This window comes from Pteropus alecto, unplaced genomic scaffold, assembly GCF_000325575.1.
Source record: "Pteropus alecto unplaced genomic scaffold, ASM32557v1 scaffold121, whole genome shotgun sequence".
Lineage (NCBI taxonomy): Eukaryota > Metazoa > Chordata > Mammalia > Chiroptera > Pteropodidae > Pteropus > Pteropus alecto.
Genome location: NW_006434369.1, coordinates 17,228,895 through 17,236,263, shown reverse-complemented (window position 1 = coordinate 17,236,263; position 7,369 = coordinate 17,228,895). Strand labels below are relative to the sequence as shown.

Here is a 7,369-nt window from a genome sequence, read left to right as displayed (position 1 = left end):
TGACACATCCTGCCTTGTTCCACTATGATGGTTAATTTTATGTGCCAGCTTGACTAGACCATGGTGTGCCCAGACATTTGGTTAAATATAATTTCTGAGTTTGTCCGTGAGAGTGTTTCTGGATGAAATTAGCATTTAAATCATAGACTGAGTAAAGCAGATTGCTCTTCCCAATGTGGGTGGGCATCATCCAATCCAGCAGAGGCCTGAATAGAACAAAAAGATGGGAGAAGGGAGAAATTTTCTCTTCCTGCCTGACTGAGCTGTGACATCAATCTTCTACTGCCTTCAGACTGAGACTTATACCATCAACTCTCCAGATTCTCAGGCCTTGAGACTCAGTCTAGAACTATACTACCAGCTCTCCTACATCTCTAGCTTGCAGATGGAACATCATAGGACTTCCCAGTCTCCATAATCATGTGAATGAATTCCTTATAATAAATCTCTTTAAATATATCCTATTGTTTCTGTTTCTCTGAGAACCCTAATACATACATTGCCTAAGTAATGTCTCTTTGGTTCTCCTGGCCCTCTCTCAGTTACCTCTGCCCTTCTCATTGGAAACATGGAAAACTTTCTCAAGCTCTCTTACAATATTCTGGGTCAATATAAGGCCCTCATGGGCTGCCTTAGAATCTCTTAGTCTGGACATGCATCTTTTATTTCTACTCTGCTACTGGTTGGAGCAAATGTGATTGAGACTGCCATTTCCCAGAATCCAAGATAGAAACTGGTATGCAGATTTCCACCTGGAGAAACTATCCAGGAATTTATCAACTAGGATGATTTTGGTCACAAACAACAGAAGAGCCAACTGAAAGTGGCTTTAACAATAAAAAATGTATTATCTCATATAACAAAAATATTATAGCAGTTCTCAAAGTGAGAACTTTAGGGACTCTAGGGGGTCCCTAAAACCCTTTAAGGGCATCTGCATGGCCAAAATTATTCACTCCAAGTACAAGCTAGACCAATGGATTTTAATGTAATATAGTAGAAATTGGAAGTTCTTTATAAAAAGTTTATTACAAAAAAGGTTTTGTAAGCAAAATTTTATTGGAACACAGACACACTAATTTGTTTAGTATCATCTGTGGCTGTTTTTGTGCTATATCAGCAGACTTTAGTAGTTGTGACAGAAACTGAATGGCCCACAATATAGAAAATATTTACTGTTTGGCCCTTTATAGAAAAAGTTTATTGATCCCTGTAATAGAGTATAAAGCATCTTTGGTTATAGTTCTAGATTCCATATTGCAAATAACCTTTAAGAAAATGCCATTTGTTAAGTTTTTAGTGTACTACCAAAGAAGAATATCCTCAATTATCAGAACAGGAAAAAAAAATGCTCCTCCCTTTTTCTACTACATTTCTGAATGAGACCAGATGTTTTGTTTGTTTGTTCAACCAAAACAATATATTACAACAGATTGAATGCAAAGTCAGATTTAAAAATCCAGCTGTCTTGTATTAAGCTAGACATTAAAGAGATTCATTAAAAATGTAAAACAAAGACCCTCACATCACTGTTATTTTTTGTTTTAAAAAACATTATTTTTTATGTTTTTATGTAAATCAGTAATACGGTTTAGATTTTAGAATAGATTAATTATCCATTTGATTTAATGAATTAATAAATAATATTTTTGAGTGTTCATGATTTCAATTAATAATATGGTAAATACTGATAGATATATCCCACATACACAAAAGTTTGCTGGGGTCTTCAATAGTTTTTAAGAGTAGATCCCTGAGATCAAAAGGTTTGAAAACTTCTATTTTAGAGCTAGGACATTTTCAGAGTTGCTTACTACATCATTTCACTGATATTATCACAGACACAGGTGTTTTACATCTTTCTAGTCTGTCTGTCTCAGCATATTAGCCTGTCCTTTTAAATAGGCTTCCCTCATGGTTGCTGTTGATGCAGTTCCTGGCATCACATGTCTTCAGAAGCATTACCATGATTCCAAAATCAAATACATAAATAAAAAAAAAATTATAGACCAATATCCCTGATGAACATAGATGCAAAAATTCTCAACAAACTATTAGCAAAACAAATGCAGCAATACATTAAGAAGATCATACACCATGATCAAATTGGATTTATTCCTGGTATGCAAGCTTGGTTTAATATTTGCAATTCAATTGCTGTGATACACCACATAAATAAATTGAAAGATAAAAATCGTATGATCATATCAATAGATTCAGAAAAAGCATTTGACAGAATTCAACATTCATTTATTATAAAAACTCTCAGCAAAGTGGGAAGTGAGAGAACATACCTCAACATAATAAAGGCTATATACGACAAACCCACAGCTAATATCATACTCAATGGGGAAAAGCAAAAAGTATTTTCTTTAAGAGCTGGAATAAGACAAAAATGTCTACTTTCAGCACTTTTATTCAATAGCAATCAGACAAGAAAAAGAAGTAAAAGGAATTCAAATTGGAATGGAAGAAGTAAAACTGTCATTATTTGTAGATAGTATGATACTATATAGAGAGAACCCCAAAGATTCTACCAAAAACTATTAAAACTGATAAATGAATTTAGTAAATTAGTACAGCACAGAATTCATATTCAGAAATTGGCTGCATTTCTATATACTAATAATGAACTACCATAAAGAGAAATTAAGAAAACAATCCCATTTACAATTGCATCAAAAATAAAATACTTATGAATAAATTTGATCATAGAGGTAAAAGAACTGTACTCAGAAAATTATAAGACACTGAAGCTAAAAATTGAAGAAGATTCATATAAACGAGCAGATATCATGCTCATGAATAGGAAGCATTACCATCATTAAAATGTCCATACTACCCAAAGCAGTCTATAGATTCAATGCAATCTCTGATACTATTGGCATTTTTCACAGAATTAGAACAAATAATCCTAAAATTTCTATGGAACCATAAAAGACCCTGAATAGCCAAGGCAATCTTGAGCAAGAAGAACACAGGTGGAGGTATCGCACTACCTGATACCAAACTATACTACAAGGCTGTAGTAATCAAAACAGCATGGTACTGGCATAAAAATAGACACATAGATCAGTGGAACAGAATAGCAAGCCCAGAAGTAAACCCATGCCTTCGTCGTTTAATCCATGACAAAAGAGGCATAAATATACAATGGGATGAAGACGGTTTATTCAATAAATGATATTGGGAAAACTGGACAAATACATGCAAAAAAGGAAACACCTTCTTACACCATATGGAAGAATAAACTCAAAATAGATTAAAGATTTAAATGTAATGCCTGAAACCATAAAACTCCTAGAAGAAAATATAGGCAGTAAACTCTCTGACATTGCTCTTAGTAATAGTTTTTCTGACATATCTTTTCGGGCAAGGAAAATAAAAGAAAAAATAAACAAATGAGACTACATCAAACTAAAAAGTTGTTGCACTTTTTAGTTCTTTTTTTTTTTTTTCTTTAAGCAAAGGAAATTATCAACAAAACAGAAAGACAAACTTTTGAATGGAAGAAGATATTCACCAATGATACATCTGATAGGGGTTAATATTCAAAACTTATTCAAAAAGAACTCATATAACTCAACACCAGAAAAACAAATCCAATTAAAAAATGGGTAGAGGACCTGAACTGACATTTCTCCAAAGAAGACATACAGGTGGCCAATAGATATATGAAAAGGTGCTCAATTTCACTAACCATTTGAGAAATGCAAATTAAAATCACAATGAGATATCATCTCACATCTGTCAGAATGACTATCATCAATAAATTAATAAACAAGTGTTGGTGAGGATGTGGAGAAAAGGGAACGCTCGTGCACTGTTTGTGGGATTGCAAATTGGTACAGCCTCTGTGGAACAGTTTAAAGTTTCCTCAAAAAATTAAAAATGGAACAACCTTATAACCCAGAAATTCCACTTTTGGGTATTAATCTAAAGAAATCCGAAACACTAATTTAAAAAGATGTATGCAACCCTATGTTCACTGCAGTGTTATTTACAATAGCCAAGGTATGAAAGTAACCTAAGTGCCCATCAATAGACAGTAGGATAAAGAAGAAGTGGTACATATTACAATGGAATATTACTTGGCCATAAAAAGAGAATGAAATCTTACTATAACATGGATGGATCTAGAAGGCATTATGCTATTTAAAGTAAATCAAACAGAGAAAGACAAATACCTTACGATCTCACTTATATGTGGAATCTAAAGAACAAAGTAAACAAAACAGGAAAAAACTCATAGATACAGAGAACAAAATGATGGTTTCCGAATAAAAGGGGTTTTGTGGGGCTGGGTAGAAAAGGTGAAGGTGTGAAGATGTGCAAATTGGTAGTTACAAAATAATTATGGGTTGTAAACTACAGCATAGGGAAAATAGTCAATAATATTGTAATAACTACGTATAGTGCTAGGTGGGTATTAGACTAATCAGAGGGATCACTTTATTAAATTATATGCCTTACTACGATGCTGCAAACCTGAAACTAATATAAAATAACTCTAATTTTTATATAGAATCCTAGAATTCTATATCCAGTAAAAATATTCTTCAAAAATAAAAGTGAAATAAAGACATTTCTAGATAAACAAAACTGAAAATAACAACAGCAGACCTACATGATAAGAAGTGTTAAATTCTTTAGGCTAAAGGAAAATGAAACCAGAGTAAAACTTAGGTATGGTCCTTTAATGATGGGATACATTCCGAGAAATTCATCATTAGGTGACTTTGTCATTGTGCTAACATCGTAGAGTGCACTTATACAAACCTAGATGGTACAGATTACTACACACCTAGGTGATATGGTATAGCCTATTGTTCTTAGGCTACAAACCTATACAGCATATGACTGTACAAAACAACATGGAATTAATTCAAGCACAAGGGAAAATGATGCAATCAAGAAACAAGGTAAACAGGAGACATACGAGGCTGCTGTGGGTGTAACATATGAGGCTGCTGCAGGTATATTATTTTACAGTAAACTTTTTTTTAATAAGTAGAAAGAGTACACTTTAAGATAATGATAAATAGTATAGTGTAGTAAACACATAGACCAGTAATACAGTCGTTTATTATCATTATCAAGTATTATATACTATACATAATTATGTGCTATACTTTTACATGACTGGCAGTGCAGTAAGCTTATTTACACCAGTATTTCCACAAATACATAATGTGTTGTGCTACAATACTACAATGGCTATGATGTCATGAGGCAATAGGGATTTTTCAGCTCTATTATAATCTTATAGGACCAATGTTGCATAATGTGATCTGTCATTGACCAAAATGTTTTTACGTGGCACATGACTGTATATACAAAAGAATGAAGAACACTAGAAATGATAAATATGTGGTAAATTTAAAAGGAAGTATAAAGAGAGAAGTGAAGTAAAACCACAACTTTGTGTATACACATACACACCAAAGAAGGTCTAGATCAAATTTTAAGAACCTAGGTGCCACCTCACCAACTCCGGAGTTGCTCAAGTAGAATACTGGTGTTATTAATGTAACTTCTAAGGCTGGCATTGAGGTTGGCAAGCTGGACCTCAGCCACTACAGAAGACTCAGGTATGATTAGTGCCTGAAGACTTCTGCCCCATATGTTGCACTGTCTTCTCTGTAGGCTGCCTGATGGCTTGACCTTGACTCTGGCTCTTCAGCGAGTCATAATCCTTTTGCTGGTGGTGGGTCTTGCCTCAATGTTAATGAAAAGCAATATCTGCAAAGTGCACTAAGGCAAAGCTCAATAAAGTGACATAAATTTCAGGCATCTGAATTACAAAAGCAATGCAATTCCAAAATATCAAAAGTAGAATTAATAGCCTTTTTTTCCCCCTCCTCTCCATCACCACAACATACATAGCCCTTCGTAGCCATAACCCTACAAGGATGGTTTCATGGATATTTACAAGTTTGCCCCTCAAAGCTGATGGCTTCGGACCCTCATTATGTTACATTTTTGCTGATTCTCTTTTACAAGATAGAAAAATGTCTTTGGGATTCTCGCCTTCCAGCGCTCACGGCCCCACAAGCACTTCTCCCGCGCCCCATAGAGGCCGCCGGGGCGTATCTGCAAAGCTGAGCTTCGCGGAGCAGACGCCGGCGGGGAGGCTGCGCAACCAGCAGTTCCTCGCCAGCAGTTCCTCGGCGGGCGGGAGGGTGCCAGGCGGCGCAGTCGCTTGGCGCGGCGGGGCTGCCAGGTGCTGCTGTCTGAGCGCTGTGCGGCCGCCCACTGGCCGGCGTACTGCAGGAGCTGCCGGTATTCGTGCCGCTGCCGCACCACGCTTCCCCCGTCCACGCGGCCTCGCCCTCTGCCGCTACCCCGAGCCACCCAGCTGCGCAGGCCTCTGAATTTTCAGAAATCAGCCACCCAGGAGAAACGACTTTAATTCATGTGAGCCACCTTCTGAGGATTCTCCCTCGGAAACAGAGGAATCCGTGTGCCTTCAGCTCAAGTCTCTGTGCTCATACTCTGTGGCTGTTTTGGCGGCTCCAAACGTGTGTGAGATGTCACAGGCACGTTACTGCAGTAAGGAGCATCAGACTACAGATTGGAGATGTTGGGGCGTCATCAGGCTTGTACATAATCAGATAATTGGGACATTGCAGTTCCAGACCACAAGTTCTTTTTTCTAGCATTTGAGATGATAATAGAAACAGAAGAGATTATGCCTAAAGTTGCGGAAAAGAAAGATAATTTAGAGATTATAGGGAAGAAGAATTGGTTTCCATAGCGAAACTTGAAACCAGGAAAGATAAAATTTGCCAGAAGTTTAAAACTAAAATAGCCCTTAAACCAAAACAGATTGTGAGATATGGCAGAAGGATTGTCCCATCTGGATTTCTGGTGAAAATATCCTTTTCTGGAAAAGGATATTCCAGACTGCCCCTGTGGTGCCTGGGGACAATTTGAATTCCAGGTCATGTCTCAGATGCTCAGCTACCTACAGGTGGACAGAGTGGGCAGGAGTGTTGTTTGGGGCATCCTGGCTGGCTTCATCTGTGCTGAAAGCTGTAGACTGGGCACTGGCTACTCAGAGGAATTTGTATGGAAGCAAGGTGTAACAGATACAATTTACATAAAGACATAAAGCCTTAAAATGCTAATAATCTCTTAGACCTTGCTATTTCATATCTAGGACTTCATCCCAAGGAATCAATTATATCAGAGGTAAGGGTACAAAGATGTTGTTTTGGCATTGTTTACAATGTCTAAATATTAGTGAAACAAAAATGTCTAGTGATAAAATTAAATAAATTTTGGTACATCTATACAGCAGAAGGTTATGCAGTCTTAATGATACAGATAAATGATACAGATCTTTATGGACAAAATAAAATATAGA

The 7,369-nt window shown here is 36.4% G+C and overlaps 1 pseudogene; it reads left to right on the top strand.

The window, feature by feature from the left end:
- The first annotated feature begins 4,627 nt into the window (after positions 1-4,627).
- On the top strand, positions 4,628-7,114 carry LOC102897173 (annotated as a pseudogene).
- The last annotated feature ends 255 nt before the right edge of the window (positions 7,115-7,369 follow it).